The sequence below is a fragment of the Cervus canadensis genome, chromosome 1, assembly GCF_019320065.1.
Source record: "Cervus canadensis isolate Bull #8, Minnesota chromosome 1, ASM1932006v1, whole genome shotgun sequence".
Lineage (NCBI taxonomy): Eukaryota > Metazoa > Chordata > Mammalia > Artiodactyla > Cervidae > Cervus > Cervus canadensis.
The window spans coordinates 17802649-17821193 of NC_057386.1; positions in this window are offsets into that span (position 1 = coordinate 17802649).

Here is an 18545-nt window from a genome sequence, read left to right on the forward strand (position 1 = left end):
GACGTACCTGTCTGAGAGGAGTGGAGGTGCTGGGGCAGCCTCACATCCACGTACTCCATCTTCCTTCCCCAACCCAATTAGACCAGTGTGGACATCAGCTTCCTTTTGCCAGAGCCGGCAGACCTGCTGATGTGTTGATCCTGCGGCCAGCAGCCTATTAAAGCCAGAAATGAGTGTGACAAATGCGACTGCTGTGGTGGCCACATTCAGTGCCTCCTTTCCCCAAGCTGCTCATACTTTAGAGACCAGCTCATTAACTCACTGCAAACCCAGAAGGGGCTGAGGCTCGTCAAGGAAGCTGCAGAGTGGGTCCAGGGCTGGATGAGAACGGCAGAGGGTGGCTGCTTCTGCGGTTTGAGACCCGGCAAGAGGGGGAAAAGAAGGGAACGTATGGACCCCTCCCAGCACCATTACCCCAGGCATGGAGAAGATGGCTCCTCTTGAAGACCTGTGACATGCTGATACCACTGCATTGTAACACCCGGAGGTAACATAGTGATTATTCTGATTCTCGGCCCAGTGGGATGAGCTGGTTTGGGTCAGAGCCAAGGTTCAGAACTCTGCCTGCTGTGTCCCAGGGCCTGCTGGGAGGGAGCAGACTTGGGATCCCTGTGGCCCATTATGCTCTGTCTCCTATCTGTGTGACCTCCTGTCTTCATGATGTTTATGTCAAGGAATCTAATATATGGAGGACCACAGAAACCCTTTGTAAACCGTAAAGCTCGAGTTATTTTCTTCCCTGCCCCAGTATACCGAATTGGATGCAAGAAATGTCAGAGGATGGCCAGTCGGGAAGGTGTGGAGAAAACGCCATCCCGGCCTCCTCTTCCCAGGCTTGGTGGCCCACGGCGGCCTTACCTTACACGAGTCCTGCTTCCTCTGGGGCATCACTGCGTGTCTAGGTCGCTCCGGAGCCCCTTGGATAAAGCAAGAGCATGTCCCCCGCCCCCACAAGCCCTGGTCCCGCAACCCTGGCGGCACCCTCCGTTCCGGCCGGCAGGTGGCAGCACCCGCCCGGATTGGGGTCGGGCTTCGGCGGCCAGCGCTAGCCAAGCGATCACTAACTTTCTCCCGGTGGCGATCCCTTCTCTCCTCCCTGGCCGCGGCCGGCGTCAGATTCCCCCGTAGCGGCGGAGGCGCGGGCGCGCGGCCGGGCCCGGGACGCTAATTAACAAGCCGTGCGGCTCGCCGCGTCCTCTTTGCTGGAGCTGCGGGACCCGGGCGCCGCGGGGCGGAGGGACATGTCCCCATTCCACCCGTGTGCCAGGGTGACCGGTCTCCCACCCTCCAGCCGTGCGCTTGGGCCCTGCTGCTCTCCGTTAACCCACTTGAGGCCTCACCACCCCGGCGCGGAGCAATACAGACGCCGGCGAGGGCTGCAGGCGTATCGGCCTCCAGGCGCGGGATAAAGGGGACAGGCAGGCCGCTAAAAGCATCCTCAGGCCCAGGCCGGCCCTAGGGTGCTTAGCAGAGCCTTACTGTCCAAAGCACCTCCCGCAGCTGTCTCCTGAAATCTCCCAACTCAGAAAGAGTGCAGGAGGCAGAGCTAGAATTTGAGGCTCAGAGGTTGAGCCCCGGAGGCCCACGTAACCAACAGGCATAATCCCACGCTCTGGACCCCTAGTTCGATGCCCTTTCCACTACCTGCAGTGTCTCGGGTCTTTAGATAGGAGTTGTCGTCAACTCTTCTTCAGATGTTCAGTCTCTCTGTCCTTGGAGAGGGTGAAGGGAGGGCCAGGGGAAGGTTTAGGATCCTCCATTAAGGAGCCACCAGGGCTAGAAATTGGATGGGAGGGGGACAGCCAGGGTGGCTGTGACAAAGGCACTCCAGATTAAGAGGAACCTGTCCTAGGGGCAGGAGAGGGAGCTGGGTGGCAGTGATGACCCGAGGCCACATGGGGTGGACAGGAGAGACCCCAGAGATGCCGGATGAGAAGGAGGAGAACGCAGGAGGTGCTGAGGCACTATGGGCCGGCCCTCCGACTCCTTCCTGGAAAGGGGAGACTTGGCTGGTAGCTCCTCCATCCCACCAGCAGAACTGAGGCTGCACCCAGCTGGGGCCCAAAGAGCCTCCTCCCTTTGCTTCCCACCATTCCCCTCCCCATCACTCAGATTCCAATACAATTTCCAACTAACCAGCATGTCGATAGAACAAGTCGGGCAGCCGGATTGCTGGCCAATTACAGGAAATCATTCTGCTCCACAGCTCAGCGCCCAGGGAGAGGGAGGAAGGGAGGGGATGTGAGGGAGCAGGCACCCAGCTTGCAGGCTGGGAAGGGGCTCTGGCTTCGGGTGGGGCATGCAGTCCCCAGGGAGGGACTGGGGTAGCAGAGCTGGGGTAGATAGGGAAGCTTCTGGGGCTGGGGGGTGTGGGCCAGCAGGGGTTCTTCCTCATCAGAGCTCTCATGCCCCAAGCCACAAAGATGAGTGCCAGGAGGAAAGGTGTCTGATTGGAGTAGAAGGGGGCAGAAGGGCAGATAGTGAGATCAGTCTCCTTCAGAGTCCAGTGTTTGGCAATGAGGTTGGTACCCAGGCTTCCCTGGCTCAAGAGAACTCTGAAGGATCATCCCAATACCCAGAAGTGGGGCTCACAAGGGCAGGACCTGTACTTCACATCCAGCCATGGACCAAGGGGTCTATGGGGACCAAGGGGTCCAGATCCCCCCAAGGGGATCCTGGGGGGATAAGGAGCAGGAGTTTAAAGAAGAGGCAGGGAGGAAAGGTGCTGCAGGTTGCAGCTGAGTGGTCCAGCAACAGTCTCACTTGGTGAAGGGATAAGTCTGGAAGCATCCTTCAAGACTCCAGAAGGTAGGACACAGAAACATGGGAGGGGACAAAGTCTTCCCCACTTACCTTCCCAGCTCCTCTGCCTGGCCTTCAAGAAACTTTTCCTCCTCTCAAAGGGCCCTCCTCCCCCTCTCTCTCCATCTGAATCTATCCCTACCTCCCTTGATGAGCCAGATGCCTGTTTGTCCCCACCCCCCCAGCTCCCACCTGCATCCCTCAACACATCTTTCCCAGAACTGCCTTAACTACCACCTGGCCTTGCCACCCAGCAGACCCTGAGGTCCCCCTGATTGCCAGCACCAATGATTAGCTCCCTTGAGTGGTGCTGGGGCTCTATGCCAAAGTAGTGAAAGATCCTTGACTTATAGGAATTTCTCCAGGGACTAATTCCACCCAGCGACTGACTACTGTTGCTCTGTTTGTCTTGAACCCCAAAATGAGTTAGGGGTGACCCAGTGATCCCTTCCCCTGCTCCAGGCTGTAGCCACCTCCCGGAAGCCCCCTTCCCGATTCCTCAGCATCTTTCTGCTCCTTCTCCGCATTCTAAACTCTCCTTCAAACCCCCATCAAAGGTGGGGCCTGGGTTAGATTCACCCCCTCCTGCTCCCCCCCCCGCACCCCACCTTGGTCATCCCAAGGGTACACAGCCAGGCAGACACCCTGGAGAGAAGATAGATCTCTGCGCCCCGTGCACCAGGCACGCAGCTGTGCTCAGGAAAAACGCTGAATGAATGCAGTTGACTGGCAAGGCCGGCATCAAAGTGGTGGGTGCATTGAGAGGGAGGCTCAGGGCCCTGGGGCCACTCCTACCCCAGGATCCCTGCCCGAGTCCACAGGCTTGGACGTCCGGAATGGGGGTGTCAGGACTGGCCCGATTGTACAAAACTGGAGCCCTCGGCTCTGCGAGATTGAGATCCAGCCGCGGCTCGGACCTGGAAGAGTCGCCCTTCGCGGGCCCTCCCTCGGGCGCTACCTCTCGTGGGCCCACGGCCCAGTACTCGGCGATCCGGAAGAGGGCGTCCCTCCCGCCCTCTCTCCCGCCCTCGTCCTCGATGCCCCCGGCCGGGCGCGCAGCGCTCCGCCGCCCACAGACTCCGCGCCATCGACCGGGCCTCGGGGACCCGGGCGCACCGCCCCTCCACCCCTCGCTTTTCGCTTTTAATTGAAGTTTGTTTGAGCAGAGTGCAGAGCGGGCAGAGGCAGAAACCAAATATTTAGTTGCTGCAAATTGGCACCTCCAGATCAATTACCCGGCCCGTGTCAGGGCCTGCGCCGCCCCCAGCGCCCCGCGGAATCTCAATGCCGGGCTGCCCCCGCCCGGGCAGCCCGCGCCGCCCGCCTCCATCCCGCTGCACGTTTCTCATCAGCTCCAGCCATACATCACCCGTGGCCGCGAGGGGAACAGATTTTCAATGGGGAAAGTTCCCCGGGAGGGTCCTCGTTGCTGATTCCCGCCGCGCCCTGTGCAGTCTGCCCTCCACCCCTCCCGCCCTCACCCGGCCTGTCAGATTAGATGGGAACAGCCCGGAGCGAAGAGTGAGATAAAGAGGGAGGTCCAAGGCAAGGGCTTTGGGTCACGTGGATTGACCCAACCTTAGTAAGTCCGCTTATCTTATGAGTGACTCAGGAGGATGCCTTATGCTCCTTGAACCTCAGTTTCACCACCTGTAATATGGGGCTCAACCTTCACCTTGAGGAGTTGTTGTGGGGGGGCCAACACTGCAGAGGGACCTTGCCTGGCTCGGGGCTGGCACATCGTGGCTCTACTTCTTAGCTCTGTTAGGGGGTGAACATTCTTCTAGAATGAAATGAGGAACCTTGGGTTTGTAAGCACTTTAACCAAACTACTGGTGAATACCCAAGGGAGAGCGGGGAGCGGCTAGCCCCCTGGGGTCCCTGGCAGAAGCTGGGCAGGCCAGGACATGTGGGGGCAGGCTCCATCAGGGAAGGCTTTAACCAGCAGCCCGGGTGCATCAGGGCGCAATCAGAAGAGGAAGTGCTTCTCTAGTACCAAGGACTGAGAGTTAGCTGGGCCTGAAGGTGAGCCGTGACCTCAGAGGTGGGCCAGGGAAGTCAAACAGGAGGGAAGGGGGCAGGGCACAACTTTTGAAAAACTGACATAGCCCAAGGACACAGCATAAACTGATTAGAATCAAATGGGTCCAAGATGGCAGACAAGCCAACTTCAACTAGCTCTTGATTCTCAATCAGCAAGCTAAATGACACACCCAGAGGCACCATGACAGTTCCAAGGCACCATCAAAAGGCCAAAAATTGGGCAGTGGCCCAGTTCCTGGAAATCTCCACCCCTTCCCCAAATTGTTGAAGTAATCTTCCCACTCATTGCTGCTGCTGCTAAGTCGCTTCAGTCGTGTCCAACTCTGTGCGACCCCATAGATGGCAGCCCACCAGGCTCCTCTGTTCCCGGGATCCTCCAGGCAAGAACACTGGAGTGGGTTGCCATTTCCTTCTCCAATGCATGAAAGTGAAAAGTGAAAGTGAAGTCGCTCAGTCGTGCCCGACTCTTAGAGACCCCATGGACTGCAGCCTACCACCAGGCTCCTCCGTCCATGGGATTTTCCAGGCAAGAGTACTGGAGTGGGGTGCCTCCCACTCATTAGCCTATGAAGTAATCCAGCCCATAAAAGCTGACCACGCCATATGTCACAAAGGCTGCACTTGCCCTCTGCAATGGCCCATGCTATGGAGTGTGTTTCCCTGTGAGTCAACCCACTTCTTACCTATCCCTTTGTCTCTCACTGAATTCTTCCTGCAATGAGACATCAAGAACCTGCGCTTCATTACTGTGGGTTTTGGCTGGGGGTTCGAGTCCTAGACCTGTGGGTTAGAGTCCCAATCTGAGGTAAATGGTTTCAGAAGGAGGCTGGAGGGATCTGAAGGAAGGGCACCAAAAACTGTACCAGGAGGCCGTGTCCATGGCGGGGGCATGGGGGCGAGCCCTACAGGGGAATTGGAAAACTGGGCTGCATTTGAGGCTTGCCTTTTTCTTGTTGTGTGACCCTGTGCCAGTTATTTAACCTCAGTTTTCCCATGTGTAAAATGGGGTTGACACCCTCACCCTCCCAGAGCCTTTGTGAAGAATAAAGGAGATGATATCTGGGAGAGACAAGGAAACTCCCAGATGGACTTGGAGGGAATGGTGCTGAGTCTGTGTGAGTTCCCATGCTCAGCCTCACTTCCATTCCAAGAACTTCCTTAAGGGAATTGGAGTTAAATGGTTTGGCATTTTTAAATGGCTGCCCAGTCAAACAAAGTGACAGGCGCTCTGAGTGCAATGGGAGGAGGGGGGAGGCCGTGAGCCCCAGGTTTCTTGCTCTGAGAGCCCTTCCTTCACCCATCTCACCTTAAAGAATCTCTGGGCTGTCTGTCCCTCCTTCCCACCTCCACCTCCCCTCAGCCAGAGACCTATGTCCCCACCGCAGGGCAGGAGTCACCCACGCCTAGAGGAAAATTTTCTCCTATCAAGTCCTGATGGAAGTCAAGGCTAAAGCCCCCATGGCAAGTAAACTCACTCCTCACCTTCTCAATTTTCCCAACTGTGAAATGGGACCACAGATGGTGAGCCATTAATTACAAGGCGGCTTTTGGACTGGTGGGCGACTTCTAAAAGCTTCTGAATCCATTGCCCCACCGTCCACACACTTCCTACCCGCCCCTTTCCCACACCTGCAACAAGATTATCTCCGCTGGCAGGAACCCCACCAGCCTCCTTGGGGATGGCCGCCACCATTTGTCAAGTCAGGAAGTCCATCTGATGGTCTACCTTAAATGTCTCACTGCTTCCTTCAGGGAAAAGTTAAAGAACGAACAACAAAAGATAAATGCTCATGGAGAGGTGATGCCACACTATTTTTTAAAAAATACCTCCAAAGAGGGTGTGGGGTGGGAATTACCTTCGGACACAATGCTCTTTACACTAAACATCTTGGCGATAAATATAGCTGTGTAATCCTTTTTTCTCCTTGGCAGAGAGAAAGGCTGAGGCTGGGCAGCAAGGCAGAGGGACCCGAAAATATAAATCAATATGTGACTTTAATATATGTGCTCTCGGTGTCTGTGTGTGCTGGGGGATTATTAGTAACCTTGATTCCAGCTCAGTGTCCATGTGAGGCGGGGAGACGCATGGCCCCCAGGGAGGAGAAGAGAAATTAGGAAGCCAAATTCTTCTCCTGATTGACACCTGGGTAAACATTATCCCCGGCAGAAGGAGAAGAAAAAAAGATCAATGCTGGGTATTTTTATCACGTTCCAGGACGGACAGGGAGGGAAATTAAAGAAACAGTCCCCTAGCCTCATTGAATATGCTCATCTCCAAGGAGGAGGCGAAAGGGGTGGAAGCCAGGTGGGGAGGGTAAGGGGAACATCAGTGGGTGCATCCCAGGGGGTGTGGCCATTGCTTCTCTCACCCTGGGGCACTTATGTGAGTGGCAGCAGGTACAAAGGAGTCAGCCCGTTAATGACAGGGCAAAGGCACCAGCTTTGATGGGGGAATCATAGGCCATGGAGTCTAACATGAGATCAGACTCTGGCTTCAACAGAGGGCTAAGAGGCATTAGTCTTAATGGGGTTGTCAGGGGGATATTTCTAGCAGGAGCTTTCCAGAGTGTGGAAGGGGAGAGTGGCTTTGGTGGGGGGTGGGAGGAGCGAGTGGCCCAGAAGTGGTCAGTGCCAACATGGAGAGAAAGAGGCATCTTTCTGGTTGTTGTTCAGTTGCTCAGTCCTGTCCAATTCTTTGTGACCCCATGGACTGCAGCATGCTAGGCTTCCCTGCCCTTCATCATCTCCCGGAGTTTGCTCAAACTCATGTCCATTGAGTTGGTGATGCCATCCAACCATCCCAACCTTTGTCATCCCCTTCTCCTGCCTTCAGTCTTTCCCAGCATCAGGCTCTTTTCCAATGAGTCCAATCTGGATTGTCTTGGAAAGTCTCTGTTCTACAGACAGGCCTCCACCCCTTTGTATCTGGCCTCTACCTCCTCCTGGCTATATGACCTTGACTAAGTCATTCGACCTCACAGAGACCCACCTGTCTTATCAGTAAAATGAGGCAGGTAGGCTCTGCTCTTCTCATTTCACAGAATTTTTAATGGGATTAAACCCTGAAGTGGTAAGGAGTTATTACTACCTAGAGCAACTCTGTGCAATAGAAATATAAGGCATGTACATGCTTGGGAAGATTCTAGTAGCCAAATTAAAAGAATACAAAGATGGACATCCCTGGTGGTCCCATGGATAAGAATCTGCCTTGCCATGCAGGGGACATGGGTTTGATCCCTGGTCAGGGAACTAAGATTCCACTTGCCATGGAGCAACTAAAGGATTCCTCATAACACAAGACCTGATGCAGCCAAATAAATATTTTTTAAAAAAATCAACCCAGTCTATCTAAACCATTGTTGTTTTAACAAGTGATGCTAGTTACATTCCAAGTGCTCAGTGGCCACGGGTGAGGGGTGGCCACATACTGTTGTTCAGTCACTAAATCAAGTCCAACTCTTTGTGACCCCTATGGCCTTCTTGGGATTCTCTGGTGGCTCAGAGAGTAAAAGAGTCTGCCTGCAATGCAGGAGACCTGAGTTCGATCCCTGGGTTGGGAAGATTCCCTGGAGAAGAAAATGGCAACCCATTCCAGTATTCTTGCCTGGAAAATCCCATGGATGGAGGAGTCTGGTGGGCTACAGTCCATAGGGTCGAAGAGAGTCAGACACAAATATGACTTCTTTGTGGACTTCTTAGGTGGTGCTAGTGGTAAAGAACTTGCCTGCCAATTCAGGTAGACATAAGAGACACAGGTTCAGTCCCTGGGTTGGGAAGACCCCCTGGAGGAGGGCACAGCAACTCACTCCAGTATTCTTGCCTGGGGAATCCCATGGACAGAGGAGCCTGATGGGCTACAGTCCATAGTGTTGCAAAGAGACACAATGGAAGTGACTTAGCACACATGCACAGATTGCAATGTGCCAGGCTTCCCTGTCCTTCACTGGCCACATACTGGACCAGCATAGATCTAGAACAAAAAACCCACAGACAAGGGGCTTCTGTGTCCTTAACGGTGGGGAGAGAGGCCCTGTGAAGTGCAAGGTAGAGTACCCCTTTTTAGAAAGGCAATTTTGTGGCTGCAAATGGGCCCCCACAGGAGGCTTCCTGGGGGAGGCAGAGTAGCAGCAGTGGTCTTCCCCTCAGCAAGCCCACCGCAGGCCCCCAGACCTGGATAGGACCGGGCTGGGGTGGATGCTGAGCTCCCTGTCTGGCCACCCCTCCACCCCGACCCCAGCCCTTGGAGCAGCCTGGGGTGAAGGGAAGAGCCTGCCAGCTGGACTTGGAAACTCTTCAATCCTGGAGCTTCTGCTTCCTGACTGTGAGATCTAAGGCAAAGGGATGGTCTTGATCAGTGTCATTTTATCAGGGGTGGAAAGATAATTTCTTACACAATGCTTCCGAAGCTGTGCGCATGGGGTGTGGGAAAGAGAATGTAAGGAGGGAGGACAGGGGAGTCCCTTCCAAGGCCACCCCACCCTGGGTGGCTTTTGCTGGGCGTGTTCACAGAGTCTGCAGGGCCCACCCTAACTCCTGGGGGAGACCAACTTCTGCTGCAGGAAGACAGCCAGGATGGAGGCCCAGGAAAGGTGTGATTCCCCAGGAGTCACCCAGCAAACCCAGAAACAGCTTAGCTGGGAGCTCCCTGCTTTGGGACCAGGACACCTGGGACCCACTTCTCAGCTGCTCTCAGCACTAGGATTTGTGGAAAGGGATGAACAGGCAAGGAGAGATAAGAAAGGCTTCCTCAGTGATCAATGCAAAGAAATAGATGAAAACAATAGAATGGGAAAGACTAGAGATCTCTTCAAGAAAATTAGAGATACCAAGGGAATATTTCATGCAAAGATGGGCTCAGTAAAGGATAGAAATGGCATGGACCTAACATAAGCAGAAGATATTAAGAAGAGGTGGCAAGAATACACAGAAGAACTGTACAAAAAGATCTTCACGACCCAGATAATCACAATGGTGTGATCTCTCACCTAGAGCCAGACATCCTGGAATGTGAAGTCAAGTGGGCCTTAGGAAGCATCACTACCAACAAAGCTAGTAGAGGTGATGGAATTCCAGTTGAGCTATTTCAAATCCTGAAAGATGATGCTGTGAAAGTGCTGCACTCAATATGCTAGCAAATTTGGAAAACTCAGCAGTGGCCACAGGACTGGAAAAGGTCAGTTTTCATTCCAATCCCAAAGAAAGGTAATGTCAAAGAATGCTCAAACTACCGCACAATTGCCCTCATCTCACACGCTAGTAAATTAATGCTTAAAAATTCTCCAAGCCAGGATTCAGCAATACGTGAACCATGAACTTCCAGATGTTCAAGCTGGTTTTAGAAAAGGCAGAGGAAGCGGGATCAAATTGCCAACATCCACTGGATCATCGAAAAAGCAAGAGTGTTCCAGGAAAACATCTATTTCTGCTTTATTGACTATGCCAAAGCCTTTGACTGTGTGGATCACAACAAACTGTGGAAAATTCTGAAAGAGATGGGCATACCAGACCACCTGACCTGCCTCTTGAGAAACCTGCATGCAGGTCAGGAAGCAACAGTTAGAACTGGACAGGGAACAACAGACTGGTTCCAAATAGGAAAAGGAGTACGTCAAGGCTGTATATTGTCACCCTGCTTATTTAACTTATATGCAGAGTACATCATGAGAAACGCTGGGCTGAAGGAAGCACAAGCTGGAATCAAGATTGCTGGGAGAAATATCAATAACCTCAGATATGCAGATGACACCACCCTTATGGCAGAAAGTGAAGAAGATCTAAAGAGTCTCTTGATGAAAGTGAAAGAGGAGAGTGGAAAAGTTGGCTTAAAACTCAACGTTCAGAGAACTAAGATCATGGCATCCGGTCCCATCACTTCATGGCAAATAGATGGGGAAACAGTGGAAACAATGACTGACTTTATTTTTCTGGGCTCCAAAATCACTGCAGATGGTGACTGAAGCAATGAAATTAAAAGACACTTATTCCTTGGAAGGAAAGTTATGACCAACCTAGACAGCATATTAAAAAGCAGTGACAGTACTTTGCTAACAAAGGCCCATCTAGTCAAGGCTATGGTTTTTCCAGTGGTCATGTATGGATGTGAGAGTTGGACTGTAAAGAACGCTGAACGCTAAAGAATTGATGCTTTTGAACTGTGGTGTTGGAAATGACTCGAGAGTCTCTTGGACTGCAAGGAGATCCATCCAGTCCATCCTAAAGGAGATCAGTCCTGGGTGTTCATTGGAAGGACTGATGTTGAAGCTGAAACTCCAATACTTTGGCCACCTGATATGAAGAGCTGACTCAGTGGAAAAGACCTTAATGCTGGGAAAGATTGAGGGCAGGAGGAGAAAGTGACGGCAGAGGATGAGATGGTTGGATGACATCACCGACTCAATGGACATGGGTTTGGGTGAATTCCAGGGGTTGGTGATGGACAGGGAGGCCTGGTGTGCTGCGGTTCATGGGGTCGCAAAGAGTCGGACACGACTGAGAGACTGAACTGAACTGAATGAACAGGAATGTTTCAGGGCAACTCAAACGCTGGCAGGGAGGCAGCCTTCCTGGGTCTGCTGACGCTGGGAGCCGGGGAAGGAAGCCTGGCAGTCTGGAGCTCTCACCAGAGCCTGTGCCCAAGTGGCCCCAGCCCCTATTACCCACCGATTCCCAAAGAAAGTCCTGGCTGCAGAATGTCCTGCCAGGGGAGAGATGTGGGGAGAGGCGCCAGGCTCCCTGGGACCAAGTGCTGCAGTGAGCCTTCAGTGACAGCTTTTGCAGACTCTGCAACCAAACGGGAGAGCTGGGATTTCAGGAGATCTGAATCCTAGGAGGTCCAGCAAACGAGCTTCAGGAGATGCATGGACACATCTCCTGTCCCCATTACTGAAGGCAAAACTTTGAGTCTGTGCTTTTTTCTAATCTAAGGGTCTAAGCTTTTGTCAAAGGTTAGAGGCATCTGTGACTCCTGAAAGAGTAAGAACCACTGCTCTAGACACATACACTCACAAATACACACAAATATGTATATGCATAACCACATGTACAGGCTTCCCTGGTGGCTCAGATGGTAAAGAATCCACCAGCAATGCAAGAGACCTGGGTTTGATCCCTGGGTTGGGAAGATCCCCTGGAGGAGGGCATGGCAACCCACTTCAGTATTCTTGCCTGGAGAATCCCCATGGACAGAGGAGCCTGGCGGTCTACAGTCCATGGGGTTTCAAAGAGTCAGACATGACTGACTAAGCACACACACAACTACATATACACACATGCATACATGTACACACATATACCCACATACACACACACTCCCTCTTCTTGTTTCAGGTCTCTTCCACCTTGGCTCCATCCTGTGCAGTTCTCCCTCCATGGACATCCTCTCTCCAAAAGTGCTATACTGACTTCTCTGATGGTCCAGTGCTTGGGACTCTAAGCTGTCAATGCAGGGGGTGCGGGTTCTATCCCTGGTTAGGGAACTAAGATCCTGCGTGCTATGCAGTATGGCCAAAAAAAAACCAAAAAAACTCAACTGCTATTAGCCCATTCTTCCCAGTTAGAGACTAGCAATGATGCCCAGTGCCTACCAAATTCAACTGTGGACTCCTGGCTTTGGCATTCAAAGAGCTCCGCCATGATCTAGACCTCTCTTCCTGCCACAAAGAGGAATCTTGTTTCCAGCCCAGCTTGTGGCTCCAAGTAAACGGCCATATACAGTTGACCCCCGCCCCCACCCCACCCCACCCCGTCTCTGCCCTGGCCATTTCTCCTCCTGGGACATCCTTCCTCTCCACCCCGCTCCCCACCCCCCCATTTACTGGAATCTCAAGGCCTATAGGACCTGGCTCACATTGCCACCTCCTCCATGAAGCCTTTCTCAGCCTCATTAGAGTGTCTGCCTTCCTCTAGTCCATCTCCCAGTTTTTTGTGTGTCTCAGGCCCTGGACCCTCATCTCTCACAACCTCAGACTCTGGGTCACCAGACTGTCACCCAGTGAAAACTGTAAGCCCCTGGAGGGCGGGGCCTACAGGATGGTGTCTGTGAATTCTCTCTGAATCCATCTCCCACCATCACACTTTCCGTCCCACTCACCTCCCCCCAGCCCCCAAGGTAATACCAAGGTCAGGTGAGAGAGAAAAACAGATGAAGCCACATTTTGCAAATCACGATGTATATACTTTGCTCAAGTGCTCCCCTCCTCCTAAGACTCTTCCTGGACTCCCGCCCGACCTTGGCTCTGATCTGTCTGGTCCCTCCCCATCCCCCCAGGTCCAGATGTCCAGAGCCTGAGTGGCTCGATGGGAGAGACATGTGTCTCTCTGTCTCTGAGTCTGGATCTCGTCTGTGTTCCCAGTAGACATCTAGCCTCCCCCATCAGACTGAGAATGGGAGGACCTACCTTTTCTGTTTTTTCTTTTTTTTCTTTCTTTTCTCTCCCCATTCCATTCAAATAAGGATTTCAAATAGCTCTCAGAGACACACGTGACAAGATACACAATGAGAGAGGAAGTGGGGATGGAAGAATCTTGCTTTCTCCTTCCCCAGGCACGCCCTCTGGCACCCAGCAAAGGGCAGCTTTCAGAGCCACCCATCCTGAGCCCATTCATCCTCCTTCCCTGGGACCTCAGGTGCAGATGTGGCCACGCCCTTCTCCCTTGCCAACCCACCAGGCTCCATCCGCTGCCAACCCTGGCCCTACCAGCCCGGCTCACCCGACCCGGCCCTTCATGCTCTGGCTCTTTCTCCCTCCTGCTCCCATCTGCAACCGCAGCACATCTCAGCTGTCTGATTAACTCAATTGATTAATTAAGCTCTAATGAGCGCTGTGACTCACCCCTGCAGCTGCTGACCAGGAGGCCAGTCGTGTCAGGAAAGGTACTAGGGCCACGGGCAGGGGCTTAAGAGGGCCCAGGGGATAGGAAGCTCAGTGTTTGGTGCCCCTGGTAAGGGAAGCACAAACCTTGCCCAGGGCTAGGTCTCCTCCAGAGCCCTGGTGGGTGAGGGATGTCCCGGGGGCTCTCTGGGCCAGGGGGTCAGTTCCAGAATGACACAGTTAGCATTGACCTGCTGAAGGTGGGGGCGGGGGGCAGGAGGTATTGATTGGCTGAGAGGTGCAGGAAGGGGACTAGACCCCCTCAGAGTCTCACTCTGACTCCCAGGCCTTAGCCTGCCAAGACACAGCAGGCTGTATGGAAGCCAGACCTGACCATAGGAACCAGGCTTAGCCTTCCCAGCTGCGCCAATTCTGAGGTTTCTCCCACCCACAGAACTCCTAGCCAGGAATGTGGTCCAGGCACTCCCCCTGGACCTGGTTGCTGGCTCTCAATCCCAAATAACCACAGGGCTCCGCAGAATTCCAGTTCCCCCTACTGCCAGCCTCCGCCACCAACCCTGACCACTGACTCACCCCTCCTCCAGACTCTATCCCCTTGTCTGGGGTCGGGGACAAATGCCCTCCGTTAATGACGATAATCAGTGGAACGGAATCTCATAAAGTACATCCATATCCATATTCTCCAGAATCTTGAAAGGCAGAGCCAGGACTCATTTCTAGAAATGAGGAAACGGAGACTTCAGCTTGCCCTAGATGACAACTGGGTTTTTTTCCTTGCTTCTCAGCCATTGAATTCATCTTGGGAAAACACTTCCTCTTGGAGTTTTGAGGCCTCCGCTTAGAGGTCCCTTCAGCCAGGAAGTCCCTTGCCTCCCCAGCTGTAGGGAAGGGCCCTCCTATCATGTCACTGGTGTTAAGTTGTTCATATTTGCCTGGGCCATGAGGGCAGCGCCACCGTCTCCATCACTGCTCATCCCTGCATCCTGCTCAGGGTTTCACACCCAGCAGGGACATAATGAGCATGCGCAGAAGGAAGGCAAGAAGAAAGAAATGAATGAACCACGACAAGTGGGAGATATTCTGGTCCCCATTCTAGGGCTGGGAGGAAGGACAGAGCAAGGCGACCAGTGTGGGAGTTCCAGCGGTGAGTGAACAGGCAATCCGCCGTGTGCATGGCCCATTGGACTGGAGAGCAAAGGGGTAAGCTCCTCCCCTTCCCTCTGCAGGGAGAATATGGCGGGACTGGCCCAGGGAATCATGGGAGATGGGGTGGGCTGGGCAGGAGAGGGTGGGGAGGATGTAGCTCTGGGGTCCTGAGGCTCCTTCAGGGGGGACAGGAGACCTAGCGGGGAGACAGAGCACTGGCTGGAGAGTAAGACCTGGCTGGAGGAGTCCTAGCTTTGCTAAGCCGCTTGGTAGCTTTTGGCCACGTGGCCTCCCCAGTTAGGCCTGTGAACTGAGAAAGTCTGATGACGTGGTCTCCGGACCTGTTGTCCTCTTGTTGTGGGCTGGGAGCCCTGGGGCCTCAAGAGACATCAGTGGCCACAGGAAGTGAGTGAGATGGCGGGGGACAACAGGAGCGGGGTTTGTGACACCCCAGCTGCTGCGGTGGGAGGGGCGGTCGCCATCAGGAGCCTTTGATCCCCAAGAAGAGCGGCCCCTCCCCTCCACTGCCGCCAGCCCCTCTGCTATTGCCGCTCCTCAGGTTCAGTTACCAGTTCACCTTTCAAATCGGCCTCCAGCCCGTAACTTTACTGGAGAAAATGATTATGTGATTATTTCAACCTTGCTCCAAACACCGTTTTAATTGGTTCTGGGAAAAGGCGATTTGGGCACCGGAGGGGCCATGTGGGGGCAGGCGAGGACGCAGCGGCAGACTGGGGGAGTCAGGCAGCAAGCCCACCTGCCCCTGAGCCTTGAGTGGCCATAGAAGCTTCTCAGCCACTGCCCAGACCCCACCCTCTCCCTGATGCTCACCCTGCATCCTGGGTTAGCCTCAGCCGGAAAGGGGACAATGGTGCTGGTGTTAGTGGGGGGCTTCCCAGGCAAGCATGCTGGGGGAGCGGACGGGATCCCACATCCCCATTTCCTGCTCAAAGCACCCCCCTGAGTCTCTTAGAAAACTGCTTTTCTGCCAACCTTCTTTCTCTGCCTCCAGCTCCAGTCCACCTGGGGATAAACTTTTGCTCCAGTACTAGCCCTGAGGAAGCAGAATTGGAAAGAACACCTGATTCTTCAGAAGCCTGCAGAGCCTTCTAGTGGGATTTGGGATTATCTGCTCCAGGGATCACTCGGCCGATTTTCCGCCTATTAAATAGTTGAGATTTGACTACCGGCTAATCTTTCTGAGCCTCAATTTCCCCAGCTTGTCAAAGAGACAGTTGGTCCCAGGTGGCCCTGAAGGTCCCTCCCAGCTCTGAAGCTTGAAGTTGTGTGCTATGCTAAGTCGCTCAGTCATGTCCCACTCTTTGCGACCCCATGGACTGTAGCCCACCAGGCTCCTCTGTCCATGAGATTCTGCAAGCAGGAGTACTGGAATGGGCTGCCGTGCCCTTCTCCAGGGGCTCTTCCTGATCCAGGGGTTGAACTGGCATCTCTTAGATCTACCTGCATTGGCAAGTTGCTTCTTACCACCAGCGCCGCCTGGGAAGCTCTTTCAACTAATGCTCTGTGTGTGTCATCCATGAGGCTGGGGAAGTCCAACCCTAGACACTCGGTGGCCAATTCCAAGGGGACCTGTGGGCTCCTCTAAGCCTTGCAGAGCCCTTCTTCCCCAGAAGCTATAAGGTCCCTCTCCATCCCTGGGCCAGAGCTCAGCCAGGTGCCAGGGAGAGAGATGGAGCCTGGGGTCGGAGCAGGGGGGCAAGGACGGGTGTGCCCACAGTTGAGGGGTCTGGAGGAGGGACATGGGAAGGTCCGCCGTGTTAAAAAGTGATTTATTTATTATTTATTTTTGACTGTGCTGGGTCTTTTGCTGCGTGCAGGCTTCCTCTGGTTGTGCTGAGCAGGGGCCACTCTCTAGTTTTGGTGTGCAGGCTTCTCACTGTGGCGGCCTCTCTGGTTGTGGAGCACAGGCTCGAGGGCTTGTGGGCTTCAGTAGTTGTGGCACGTGGGTTCAGTAGTTAGAGCTCACGGGCTCTAGGGCGCAGGCTCAGCAGTTGTGGTGTTTTGTTGGCCTATGGCACTGTGGGATCTTCCCACACCAGTGACGAAACCCGGGTCTCCCGCATTGGCAGGCAGATTCGCTATCAGTGAGCTGCCAGGGAAGCCAGGCAGGTAAATGCTCAGTCACTGGACCAGCAGGGAAGTCTGAAGGTCCACCTTTGACTCCATTTCCATGTGTCTCAAGGAGGAACTTGCCTTAACAAACAACAGGTTGGCACTTTAAAAAAAACTGCTTCCAAGCTGCCATTTTGGAGACTGCGCCCTGGGGAGCTACTCACAGCAGGAGTGAATGTGCCCCCCTGCTCATCACCCCCAAGACGTGGGCACCTGGGATGCAGTGAGGACTGGCCAGGCCATGGTGGAACCCAACACCTGCCAGTCATCAATAAGCATTCTCCGGGCACTTGGTGGGCACAGGCGGAGGAACGGTGAGGCAGGTGCAGAGGATATAGAAACTGTCCATTAAATTCATTCACCAGTTATTAATCACCTACTGGCTATTAGGTATGGGACCAGTTCCTCCTGGGGGAAGCTGACAAGCTTCTGAGAGACAGGACATCCCTTCCCAGAATAACCTGGAGCTTTGCGACTTCACAGAAAAGATGGTGGGGAAAAAAATGCCCCAGGTACTCAGGAGCCATCAGTTTCAATAGGATGAAACCAGGTGGACTTCCTGCAGGAAGGGCATCTGGGCGTGGTTTGGCTGTGGGGAGGTTGGTGGGCTTTCTGAGGGACCACCCAGCTGAGACACACTGGGAGAAGGGGCAGGGAGAGAAAGAAGGTAGGCATCATGTTCATGTTCACATTTTGTGCCTCACAACTCCCTACCCCAGGGGAGGGGGTGAATTTTATGATCTCCATTTTACAGATTAGGGTCCTGAGCTGAAAAACAGGTTCAAACACTTCCGGGGTCATGCAAAGCTATGAGGGACAGGAAGCAAGGTCTGCCTGTGCCCCACAACCTGTCTATCTGGGGTCCCCTGGGCTGCCCTCACACTGAGAGCACCAGCAGGCAGAAGCCCAGCGCTCTGTTGGAAATCAGAAACCTGGCTCCCGGAAGCTTCTGGGATCCAGGAGGCTGAAGGAATGAGATCTGAGACAAACAGGTCCCCACCCTCCTGCTCAGGAATGGAGTTTCAAAGGCGCAGATCACAGGGGAAAATTATATTGTCAAAGAGGAAAACCGGCGCTGCCATCCCTCCTTCACTCATTAATTTCTGGGGAAGTATGAGCTGTCAGCAAGCAGCGGCCTCCAATTCAAATTACAGAATTTGAATTCTTAATTTCTCCTAATCCATCAGTGAGCTGCCTTCCCGGGCTAATATTAGCAGCGCTAGCGAGGCTTGTCGCGGAGTCATTGATGTCTCCCCTCCTCTGAAGAAACCCCTAATCGATAGGGCTGGCCGTGGGGTGGGCCCCTCAGAGGCAGGCAACCCCCCTCCCCACTCCCTAGCTGCCTCCAGTCTCAGTGAGAGGGTGCGGAGTTTGGGGAGGCCCCTGGAGAGCAGAGGAGAGGTAGAGAAGATGGAAGAGACTTGGCACGCGGGAGGGAGGGTGAGATGGGAGGAAAGACAAAATTAGTGAGACTCAGAGACGCAGGGGCAGAGAGTGATGGAGAGACCAAGCCAGAGGCCCCAAGAGATGGATGGAGACTGAGGTGGAGAGGAGGGAGGGAGCCCTCGAACCCAGGGCCAAAGCACACAC